General features: G+C 41.8%; 1 long non-coding RNA gene across 1 annotated transcript in view; it reads left to right on the forward strand.

The window, feature by feature from the left end:
- Positions 1-400: 400 nt before the first annotated feature.
- Positions 401-12188, forward strand: part of LOC127190615 (uncharacterized) — an 81495-nt gene continuing 69707 nt past the window's right edge. The window contains exon 1 of the long non-coding RNA XR_007830790.1: positions 401-557. This is a non-coding gene — a long non-coding RNA (uncharacterized LOC127190615). The remainder of the gene's footprint in view (positions 558-12188) is intronic.

Consider the following 12188-nt stretch of genomic DNA (forward strand, 5'->3'; position numbering starts at 1 on the left):
CCAAGACAGTAGCATCCATCAATCCACTCCCCTTTAAGATGGGAAAACTTAATTACTCAGTTTCTGAGAAGCTGTGGTGCTTATCTTGGTTGTCAACTTGACTACATCTGGAATGAACTAAACTCCAAGATGGGAGGGCACACCTGTAAGTGATTTTTTTTCTTAATTTGAAATAGGAAGATCCACTTCTAGAGCTTCTAGAGATTCTAGAGGTAGAAAGACACACCTTTAACCCAGATCTTTTGAGCTGGGAAAAGACATGTCTTTAATCCAGGTCCTGAGGAGGGAAGACACACCTTCAATCTGGGTCACACCTGCTAGAAGCATATATGAGAACATGGAAGAAGAAAGCTTTTGCTCTTTGCCTACTTAGAATTGCCTTGACAGCAATCCCATTCCTTCCCTTGCTTTGCAGCATCCTTCTTGGGATTCCAGATTCTAATGAAGACCAGCTGAGCAGTTGAGACATCCAGCCTCATTGACTGACTGAGCAGCTTCTGGATTCTCAGGCTTTCTGTTCATATCTAGCCATTGTTGGGTTAGCTGGACCACAACCTGTAAGTCATTATGTCATTCTAAGAAGTCTCGTGTGTGTGTGTGTGTGTGTGTGTGTGTGTGTGTGTGTGTGTGTGTGTGTATGAGAGAGAGAGAGAGAGAGAGAGAGAGAGAGAGAGAGAGAGAGGAGAAATAACTGTTCTATAAATTCTGTTACTCCAGTGAACCCTAGCTAATACAGAGGCCAAGCCAAAACAGGCCTACTCATGGCTCTGCAAACTTCTCCTTCCGTTCAACATATAACTGACATCCATCTTCTCATATATACTTGCTATACATGTCCTTCCATCCTCAACTGTATTGCAGTCTTGATTGTCCATTCCTATTAACTATTCCTTGAAAATGTATAACTTTGCCATGACTTCAATGCTCTACTTCAGTGCAGCAGTTCGAACACACATTGGAGAGGTAAGGCAGCCTAGGTGCTATGAATACTATCTTTGGAGCTAAAAAAACTTGGGATTAGTTCTAGCTATAACTGACAAGACAAGCTATAACTGTATATAAATGAATCAAGCAGTGGCCAGTGGCTTTGAGCATATTCATGTGCTTGAACCTTCCCAGTGATAAACTCTTGCCTCATAAGAAGATGTCTTCATCATAAGAAAACTGTCCATCATTTAAACAATTCTAACAATAAAGAGTCCTAGACAAGACATTCAAGAATGTTTGAACTAGGGGCTGGAGAGATGGCTCAGTGGTTAAGAGCACTGTCTGCTTTTCCAGAGGTCTTGAGTTCAATCCCAGCAACCACATGGTGGCTTACAACCATCTATACTGAGATCTGTAGGATGGTGGGTACTCTGTTGGCTTTGGTAGCCTATAGGAACATGCTCTGTTGACTTCCAGGAATACATTGTTTATCAGTCTGTGTCTTCTTGGTGGTGCTGGAGATATGGTGCTATTCATGTGTCCACCAGGGTGCAAAGTTGTCCTGCTTCTGCACTTCCACTCAAAATAAAGTCCAGCTATGTTTGTAGAATGGAGTGTCCACAGCAAAGCACAGACCCACGTGGACACTTTTCCTTTGCCAGTGATCAGAGGTGACTGTCCTAAGGGCCATGCCTCTGACACAGCCTTGGTTAATGAACTATGCCAAGAGAAAGTCCACTGGGGAGCAAGCAGTAGGAATTTCTAGAAACTGTTTTCTTTCTCTCTATATATATATATATATAAAGAATAGCGCATAAATTTTCCCTCTGTCTCCAAAAGTGACTTGATGAGTGTGCAATGGTGTAAGCTGCCTCTGGCCTCCATCATACTAAGATACATGTCTAAGGTGCAAAGGCCAATGTGCTGAAAATGGTGGAGCAGAAAGGAAGAAGGGGGGGCCTTGGTGATGCCATGAAGTCATTGGTGCAATGCTGGAACAATCTGTCTCTAGCTTTCTCTTTTTTAGTAAAGCACAAAGCTAGTGTAATTTTATCTTTTTATATGATGGCTGAGTCTAACTAACACAAATATGCATTTTGCAAGGCATGCAGACCCCTCTGCAACAGCACACTTCTTCATCCTTGTACAGTCTCCATGATGTCAAATAAATGTCTAATAAACAATGATTTATTACAAAGACTTTAGAGCATCGCACCCCTATCTTATTTCTTCCTTACAGACCAGACTTCTATTAAATCTTATTTTGTTCTGTTTAACTTACTTGATTACTGAATGTTATGGCTATCCTATGCCAGTTAACTTCAAATTTTCACAGGCAAATTTTGATTTAGTCTCTCAAATCACAAAGTTAAGTTTAATTGTAACTCTGTTTTGGTTTTCATGGCCTTACCCATAATTATCATCCTTTCCTAGAGAGACTTTGACTTAAAGCATGAATTTGGAGCCAGAAAGACCCAGAATCTATATAGCAGCCATAATATTGGGTGTACTATTTTCTATAGCACTTCAACTTATCACCTAAAAAAACATTATCTAGGTCAGCTACAAAGATGAAATGAGAAAATGCATCACTGAACCTTAATGCAAAGTATGACCTCAAAAATATGAGGAGTGGAACACTAGAGGAAATGAAGATGGAGCGTTTAAAAGTAAAGAGGGAAAGAAAGGAAAGATCTAGAGGAGGGCAAGCAGCAAAGGATGAAAAACATAGACCAAGAAGAAAAAAGAGGAGCCCTTAGAAGACAAAGGGAAGAAGAGGAAGTGATGGTGGTGGTAATGACTGTGAGAAGGAAAAAAGGCAGATGGCTATCTGGAGAAGACTGCTAAGAGATAAAATGCTTAAGTTACATTTGAAACCCCAGACAAAGCTGCATCTAGTCTTCAGCACAACATGACTGCCCTGCCCAAAGCCTCCGTATTCTACATGACTGACACTCTCCCAGGCAACTTGAATCTTGTCACTCCAAAGATCACTACAAAGAAAATGAGTCTTTCGTGAAATGTTTATAATCCTTGGGCAATAATACTCATATTTCAAGGGAATGATTGACTGATTATGGGTCCATTGCAACTGCAGAACTTGGAGGCATCACTGGAGTCTGTTTATTCCAATGTGTCACAGCTGACTTAAGCAAGTGGAAAAATGAAAATGAGTGATTTATTAGATTTGTTCTCTAATGGTCTGGAACTCTTGTTGAGTGACCTTAGACAAAGGGAGAGAGCCTTTCTTCTGATATAAGGCTTCTTTTTGACAGTCCAGGCTGAGAGAAGCCTCTCATTTGTTTTCCAAGTAGTTGGGTTCTGTACAGAGCACCTGAAAAACAGACCGGTTATGCGCTCAGGTGTGGGTTAAAGAGCAATGTGGACGGAGATGACTGAACTTCAGAGTTCTCACGGCTCTTTCCAGGTCACTGCCTTTCCTGCAGCCTGTCCTTAACTGGTTTTCCACAATTGGCCTGGCAGGGGTTGGAGAGGGCAGTGTTCCTTTGTCTCTTGGGTTTATCTGAGGGTAAGCAGTAGCTCTTTCCTTGTCTTCCCATCTCTCTTGGATTCGGTCTGCCATCCATAGCTATGAGGCAGCCTTTCCTTCTTGCCTTACACGTCTTACATTTAAGCCAGAGTTTCAGACTTGACCGATAATTTTACTCCCACAAGATCACCTTTATTTCTGCTACTTTCATCATTAGCAACTGTTGCTCAGGCTCACCCGTGGCATGACTGCGGGTTCTCATCTTTCTCTGCATAAAGCTAGGGCTCAGCTAATGCCACCCTAACCCTCCTCCTTTGGTCCTCGTGTCATTACCTTCCACATTTCAACTTTCAACCTTGGGACCTTGTTACTTTGCATCACAATTCCAGGAAGGTGACTTCACCCAAGACAGACAAAGGATGGAAACTATTGCTTTTGGCCTGAATTAATGATGGAGAAAGTGGAGACATCTAATCTTTGCTGTGCAGAAGACGTGTGCATTGTTTGTTGTGAGCAGCCCCCTGGGAAAGAGAGATTCCAGATCAGCGTTTATGTGGCACGGTTTTTGATTGGACAGTATATACTGTATGGCATTTCCCTTCCTCCCTTAGCCCCTTCTCTTTTATTACCACATGACTTCATCTCCCCGTGTGACTGACAGAGCCCATTGGGCCCAACTCTGATAGAAAACATCTGTGGGGGAAAAATTGCAATTTAGAAAACAATTAAGTACATCAATTTCAATTCATTTACTTGGCCAGAAAGGGGAAAAAAAGCATTTTCAAAGACGTAACTTGATCTGCAGTGGGCTAGGATTAAAGGGCAAATAGATCTGTGTTTTCCAGGTTGCAGCATGAAGTGTGTTTTAGCTCAGAGGTCTGCATGTGGATGGAAACCTCTAGGTTGCAAATTTTAACAAAGAATACACCATCAACCGTCTCTCTGGTTTTCTGACTTCTCATTTTAATGATATTTTCTTCGATTCTTCCTGAATTCCAAGGAACGCTTTCTTGAAGGATGTTCCCCTCCGTCAAATGTTCACCAGATGCTCTGTGTTATAGGCTCTCCATAAGTGAACCCTGGTTTACCATTAAAGGTCATGTCTGAAGGGCTGTGCGCACACAAGGGTGTGCGTGTGTGTGTGTGTGTGTGTGTGTGTGTGTGTGTGTGTGCTGAGTGTGAGTATGAATATATGTGTGCATGTGTATAGTGTGTGTGTGTGTGTGCTGAGTGTGAGTATGAATATGTGCACATGTATACAGGGTGTGTGTGTGTGTGTGCTGAGTGTGAGTATGAATATGTGCACATGTATACAGGGTGTGTGTGTGTGTGTGTGCTGAGTGTGAGTATGAATGTATGTATGCATGTGTATATAACGTGTATGTGTGAGGAGTGTGCGTATGAATATATGTGTGCATGTGTATAGGGTGTGTACGTGTACGTGTGTGCTGAGTGTGAGTATAAATGTATTGTGCATGTGTATGGGGGATGTATGTATGTGTGTGCTGAGTGTGAGGATGAACATATTGTGTGTATAGGGTATGTGTGTGTGTGTGTGTGTGTGTATGCATGTGAAACCAACAGCATAATCAAGGGACTGAGCATGTCTGTTGTGCACAAGCACCCTTGATGTTCAGATCCACTGCAGTGAACACTTCATCTAGAGTTCATCAGGTTTTCCAGTCGGCCCCACGAAAAGTACCTTATCACTCTTATATTGTCAACAAAAGTTGACCTTTTCTATTTTATGATAGTAAGATGTTTCTTGCATCTATTTAAAAGGAACAATTTGAAGTTCATATTTTCAAGTTTTGTAAATTCATGCCCTAGATATCAAATACAAAAAAAAAAAAAAAAAATAGCATTCATGGAAACAAACTGGAAGGTTTGAATTAGCAATAAGTCCAAGTTAAAATCCATTTCCATATTTAATTAACAGAAAATGGGATAGCAAGATAGCTCAGCTTGAAAAGGGGCTTGCTGTCAAGCCTGACAACCAGATGTTAATACCTCCAACTTAGTAGAAAAAGTTCTATATGTTTTTCCTCTGACCACGATGTGGCATACATCCATATAAACACACACAGTAAATAATAAATAAATAAATAAATATGAATGGCAGAACATGTGTAAAATAATTACTGTCTGACCTATAGTGGTTCCTCAGAAATAACAGACAACAATATCAAAACCCATATCCATCTGTTCCCTTATTTGCTTATTTGTGTCCTCAATTTCCCACAAACTTCAAACTCTACTGTTTTTTTTTTTTACAGTCCCTCTTTAACATTGATCACAAATGAGGTCTAAAGACATACTAACAAGATACAGAAGCTCCCAATTTCTGTAAACTGACCAACCAGTAGAGTAAGGAAGCACCACTTGAAGAAAGACCCATTGGTGGAAAGGACTCTACAAGTGCCTCATTCATTTTCTTTTAAAGTCTGTCTTGGGAACCAGCATTAAGCACAGCCAATTTCACAGCATGTGTTTCATTTTGCCTACTGTCGAAGGGAATGAAATTATAATAATATCATAAGGACATATGGAAGTGTGGGGTTGGTGCAACACTCACTTTGTAATGAACCAGCATTGAGTGACAGGATCACTCAACAAGTAGACCACATTGGCACTAGGAGGGCTTGGAGGCTATGAAACAGCAACAAAGGATGTATTTGATGCAGGAATAAATGGTAAACAGAAAAGGGACCACTGAATTCGCTGGTGTTTGATGGGCAGTAGCTGACAGAGGAGCCATGGCGAAGATGTAGCTGAGCCAAAGAAGCTACAAGACTTGCAATGTTTGGAATTGGAGTTTGTGCACGGGAAATCCAGGGATGGTATTAGAACTCAGTAAAGATGGAGGGGATGCTTCTACTTACTAGGAGAGGGAAAGATGGGTGGGAAATGACCCTGCATTTCAGCAGTAGAGTGCCTGGAAGGAATACGTCCCAGGGAGAGAGAAGATAGCTGAGGACTAGGAGGTCCAAGACCAGCTGCCAGAGGAAGTCTCAGTGCTACATGTTGTGAGGCAAGGAGAAATGAAGACTGCTTGCTTATTAGAGGTGAAGACAACCTAGTAATAATAATAGAGCAAAAGCTAGCATGGTGAGCTGAAAATATACGAAAGACTGCCCACCCCTGCCATTCACCCACACTAAGCCACAACGAGTACAATATGTAAGCAATGAAATTATTGCCCTATTCTTGGTGATGGTGAGAATGGGAGCACTGCTTTCTCTGGAATCAAATATATTTGCTGAGATTGGGGAAAGTTGTTTGTGCTAAGTTGGTTTCAGGTTTTGTTTCTTTTCTTTCTTTTTTTTTTTTTTTTTTTTTTTTTTTTTTTTGCTTTGATATGGTTTTAACCTCTCTGGTCAGTTTTGGACAATGAAGTAATTCAGACTCAAATGTATTACTGAGTGGATCAGAACCATTTGTCTTCTTTGATTTAAAAACTAGGCAGAAAATGTTGTGAAATAAAACTATCAGTCTTTCCGGCCCCTGCCCTTGCCAAGAATGACTCGGCTCTGCCCCTGGAGAAGCAGGAGCCCTCCAGGTCATCAGGGAGCCCTGGAACTGGCTAGTAAAATGGAAGTGATTTTCCCTGCAAAGTAAATAGATCTCTCCTGACCGTCTAAAAGGTCCTGGCCTCCAATGTTTGTGAAAGTTTAGGGATGGATAACAAAAGCTCCTTCTTAAGCTTTAATTTTTATGTTATTCTTCAAAGTACAACAGAACTTCTGTTTGGAAATCTCCAAAATTAGAGAGAGAGAGAGAGAGAGAGAGAGAGAGAGAGAGAGAGAGAGAGAGAGAGAGAGAGAGAAAAGAAGAAGAAGAAGAGGAGGAGAGAGAGAGTGTGTGTGTGTAGTGTAGTGTGTGTGTGCATGTACTGTGAGTGTTAGTGTGTGTGTCCTTATGAGTTTGAAAGCACCAACCTCAAGCACCAAATAAGTTTGTATTTATTTTTCTTAAGGCAGAGTCACTCATTGGCCTGGAACTTCCAAGTAGACTAGCCTGGGCAAGCCCCAAGGATTTGCCTCCGTCTTCCCAAAGCTGGGATTGCAAGGCTGTGTCACCGGCTCAGCTTCTACGCATGTGGGTTTGGGGATGAAACGCCAGTCCTTGTGCTTTTATAATCAGCGCTTTGCTGACTGAGATTTCTGTTAGGTCTCATTTTCATGTCTGAACTTGAAGGCTTTTTTTTTAAAGAAAGACAGTAGAAACCCTTCAAGATCCATGAAAAAAGGTTAGCAACAACCACTGGAATCCAGAAAGCCCCCGTTCCCCCGTATCTGGTAACTGTTCTTGAACACCGGCAAACCTCAATAAGCAAATCCTGGACCAGAATCATATTCCTGGACTCAAAGTGTGGGACCACTGTGGAAACAGGAAGAAAATCTATGTAATCAAATTGAAAGAGAGCACATTCTTCCTCCAAGTACCACCTTTTGTTCATAAACGTTCCCCATCTCATGGCGGGGGTGGGGACTAGAACAATCTACTGCAACAGACAGGCCAGTCCTTTTCAAAGCGTCTCCTCTAACCCAGGATAGCTTTACGCGAGGTCCGTCATAAGCAGATCACTAGATGTGCTGATAGTAAGGCTTTCCCAGAGTTAGAAAAGCAGGAGGCAACTGGGGATTGGGAATAAATGTGAAAATGCAGAACACCAGTTGAGCTTAAGAGCTAAGAAGAGTGTTGTAGGGTGTTCACCAGAGAAGACTGCTCGGACATGGCCTTAAGCCAATAGAAGATTTTTATTATGCGGGCGGCTACACTGAGTGCTAAGGATTCCAGCGTAGCCCAGAAGCCGAAAGGTAAGGTTAGTACTTTTAGAGACCAGAACTATGGACTTTGATGGATTAGGCTTTCGTTTTCATTCTTGGCAGGAGGTGCTGTCTTCGGTGCTGAGGTTTACAGCCTGGGTGGCACTTCCATCATGGAGTCAGTTTTGCTAAAGTCTGGGGGCCTACTAAGGTCTGGGTCCTCTTACAAGAGTATAAGAAATCAACTGTGAGGCCCAACATCTTGGAAATAAAAGGGAAGCAAATGAAAAAGAAACCCTCAGCCTGAGTGCTAGAACCACAAGTTTTGGTTTCACACTTTCTATAGGTTTGTTGGATTTTTTTTTTCTACCTTGAAAGTTGCATTACACTCACTCACTCAGTTAATATTTACTAAGCACTCTGTTGAATATCAAGGAAGTGACAAGAACATGATGCAGGCAAATGTCATCGAAAACACACACTTTAGAGCAGAGGTAAAACCACAACTAACCATGGCAGTCGTAGATACAATGTCAGGCACTCATAAAGATCTAGGAGGGAAACAGAAGGAAAGAAGGAAAAGGAAAGAGCCAAGGAAGGTCTCTTTGTCAAGTAGTTGTATTTCAGATCCAAAGAAAATGAGGAGGCATTTATGTATATACCGGGGGGAGGAAGAGGACCCAATGCATAAACCTAGAGGCCGGAATATGCCTGGCCACTCGCAGAGAACACAGGGAGAGTGTAGCTGCACAGAATTTTTCTAAAGTTAGAGACACCCTCACACACAGGACACATGTGTCAAGCTCTCTCATACGCCTTCCCACAGACACACACACAAATGCTGCCCCCAGTAAAAGTTAAGACATGGCGGAGAGCTGTGGAAAGGAGTAGAACTTAGGCTGCGTTTGTGCAGATGCAAGCAGAAGGGAGGGAGGGTGAGAAGGATGTACTTGTAATGCAAGTGATCTCAGGGTGTCAGGAAGCAGAGGCTGAGGTGAGGGGTACGGGGGGGGGGGGAACAGGGAGAACGTTGCCCACTGCAGTTAACTGAGGCAACCATGTTGAGACTGAAGAGGGCACCACTGCTCTAGCGCCCCGCCCAGACAGTGCTCATTTCCACAGCATCCCTTGTTCCTGAGGCCCCAGGGGTGTTCTGTTGCCTTCAGGGTAGAAAGTTAATCACATCATTGGTGGTGTCTTCCGGGAGACTGGCATAGGCTTTCATCCTTTAAAAAAAAAAAAAAAAAAAAAGCTTCTTATGAAGGACAGAAAATGGCAACAGATTTTGTTCGATACCATCTGCCCAAGACTCTGGGAACTTCCTGTACCCTACCCTTAAGGGACTTCCTGTACCCTACCCTTAAGGGACTTCCTGTACCCCTACCCCTCAGGGATTTCCTGTACCCTACCCCTTCAGGGACTTCCTGTACCCTACCCCTTCAGGGACTTCCTGTATCCTACTCCTCAGGGACTTCCGGTACCCCAACCCCTTCAGGGACTTCCTGTACCCTACCCCTCAGGGACTTCCTGTACCCTACCCCTCAGCCTACTTTACCTTACTTGACACCTGTCTGATGTTGCAAAGCTTCTGTTCTCTTGCTTTCTTTTTGCTAAATATTCGGTTAACAGGTTGTATATATTCAAGGTCTAGGTCATGTATGTTCAAGTATACATGAAAACCTTATATACATATACCACATAATGATATTCATATTTAAATTAACCAATCCATCCATCTTCCTCATGCTGCATCTCAGATCCCAAGAATTCTTCAATCACGTGACTAAAAGTTTATTGAAGACTGCTGAAGGGGAGAGAGTAAAACCTAGACATACTACTGAAGCAGAATAAGAAGCAGAGAGGCAGAGTTCTAGTGATCTTCCTGTTCTCGGGCCTCCATATGACATCATCTTTTTTCTGATAACTGGGTGTTGTTGTTGTTGTTGTTGTTAAAAGATGCTTATACGCGGCGTTGTCCATAAGTTATTTGCATGTTTTGTAGGTCATGTTCTAGTTTGGGATTTACAAACTGAGTCCATCTCCTACTAATTTAATTAGTCTATTAACTTTCCACTTTGACCTGAACAATTAAAAGAGAACAGAAAAATAAGATGGGAGAAGACAACTGGGGATTGAACATGGCTTATGGATGCTGGCCAAGTTCTCTACCTCTGGCTTATATCTCCAGTCCCTCCTGAAACCACAGCATGATAGCTTTTGCCAATTCATTCAACCAACATTTTTGAGTACCTAGTGCAGAGTAGCCATTGTTTATTAATATTGTGAGTAAAAATAGGAATGATACATATCTGGCTTTTGTATTATAGAGGAGGATGTACAGGTAGGAAAAAATCTCCACCTCTTGTAAATTCACCTTTATCCCTTGGTTTTTCTAGAGATCATATACAGAAAATGTCATTGTAGTCTTCATAGGCCCAGCTTGAGTGGAAGGTCTAAGACTTAAAAACCAAGAAGGAAGATCTTCCTTAGTGTATACATACAAAAAAGGCATTGCCATACCATTCCCACCTCCTTGCATTTTTGTTTCATGGCATTATCACAATGAATTATGTATTTACTTGATCATATATTCATTTCATGTCTAAATTCACCAGATTTGACATTCCTTAAATCTGTCTTGTCCCTTATGTTCCCAGTACAAAACACAACATTGGTTATATATGAGCGAGCAGATGAATACTGTTAAGGTTAGTGCATTGAAGGAGCCTTTGAGCCAACAAATCACACCCTTCTTGTTATCAGAACTTGCCTTCTCATGTGCTTCTCTGATGGAGGGATCATGATCTTTATTGTCCGAATTAACAAATCATCAACTCTGGAAAGCATGGAGCTCACTATGCAAAACAGGCTGGTCTTGAATTTGCTACTCTCCTCCTGACTCTGCCCCCTACCATGCTGGTATCTCAGGTTTGTGCCACCATACCCAGATGAATACAGCTGCTTCAAATAAGTTCCTTACTAGAAGAAGAAATAGTTCACAAGATAATGACTTCCAAGAAACAAGAAGGTAGGCTGAAACATGGAAGCAATATTGAAAGCAGGAGAACCTGAGTATATGAAGTTTATTTGTTTTATTCTGCCCTGTTTGTAGTGCCATTTCTAGAAAATGCTGTTTACAACGTAGTCATACCAGAAACCATATACACATAAACAACAAAGATGGACTCAGTAGGTTATATTTATGTATTCATGCATACTTATATATACATATATACATATACATTAATATACTATTAATCAAAGAAAAAAGGTCATCAGTTTTGGGGGTTTTTTTTTGTTTTTGTTTTTTTAAAACACATTTTTACTGAAAAATAAAATAATTCATATTACATCTCATTTTCTATCCCATCCCATGCATCCTCCAATTTCTCTCTCCCACTTTCACCCCAATCCCCCTTCCCTATGACTGTGACCAAGGGGGACCTCTTCCCCCTGAATATGGTGCTAGGGTATCAAGTCTCTTCTTGGTAGTCCGCTATCCTTCCGCTATCCATTGGGCCTCCCCAACAAAGGGACATGAAGGCCATCAGTTTTGGAAGGGGGTTGAAGGGAGGGGTAGAAGGAATGAAGTGGAAGGGGAAAATTGATGTAATTATATTTTAATTAAGATGTATAAACAAAATAAAATGAATCTACCCAAGTACCCAATTCTAAGCTAAATAGACAAACAGCCAATCCTAAATTCCAAAAGGAAAGTTGAATGGTTAGGTATTTTACTGTGTCCTTAGCCATCTGGTCTCACCTTTCTTTCTGATCATCATGTTGTAGCAACTGAAAAGGGAGAGAGTGCTTTAAGCACAGCACCGTTAGCTGCATGCCGGAGCCTATGCTAAGAATGCTCATCTCTTCTCAGCCAAGAGTCTAGTGTCTTGTGTTAGACATCTTGGGATCCTGGCTCCTTAATCTATTTCTTCTGCAGCCAACCCTGGAGGCTGCAAGCTCCACAGGCATTCCAGAAAGGGTTGGAGTGCCTCACTGAT

Source organism: Acomys russatus, chromosome 6, assembly GCF_903995435.1.
Source record: "Acomys russatus chromosome 6, mAcoRus1.1, whole genome shotgun sequence".
Lineage (NCBI taxonomy): Eukaryota > Metazoa > Chordata > Mammalia > Rodentia > Muridae > Acomys > Acomys russatus.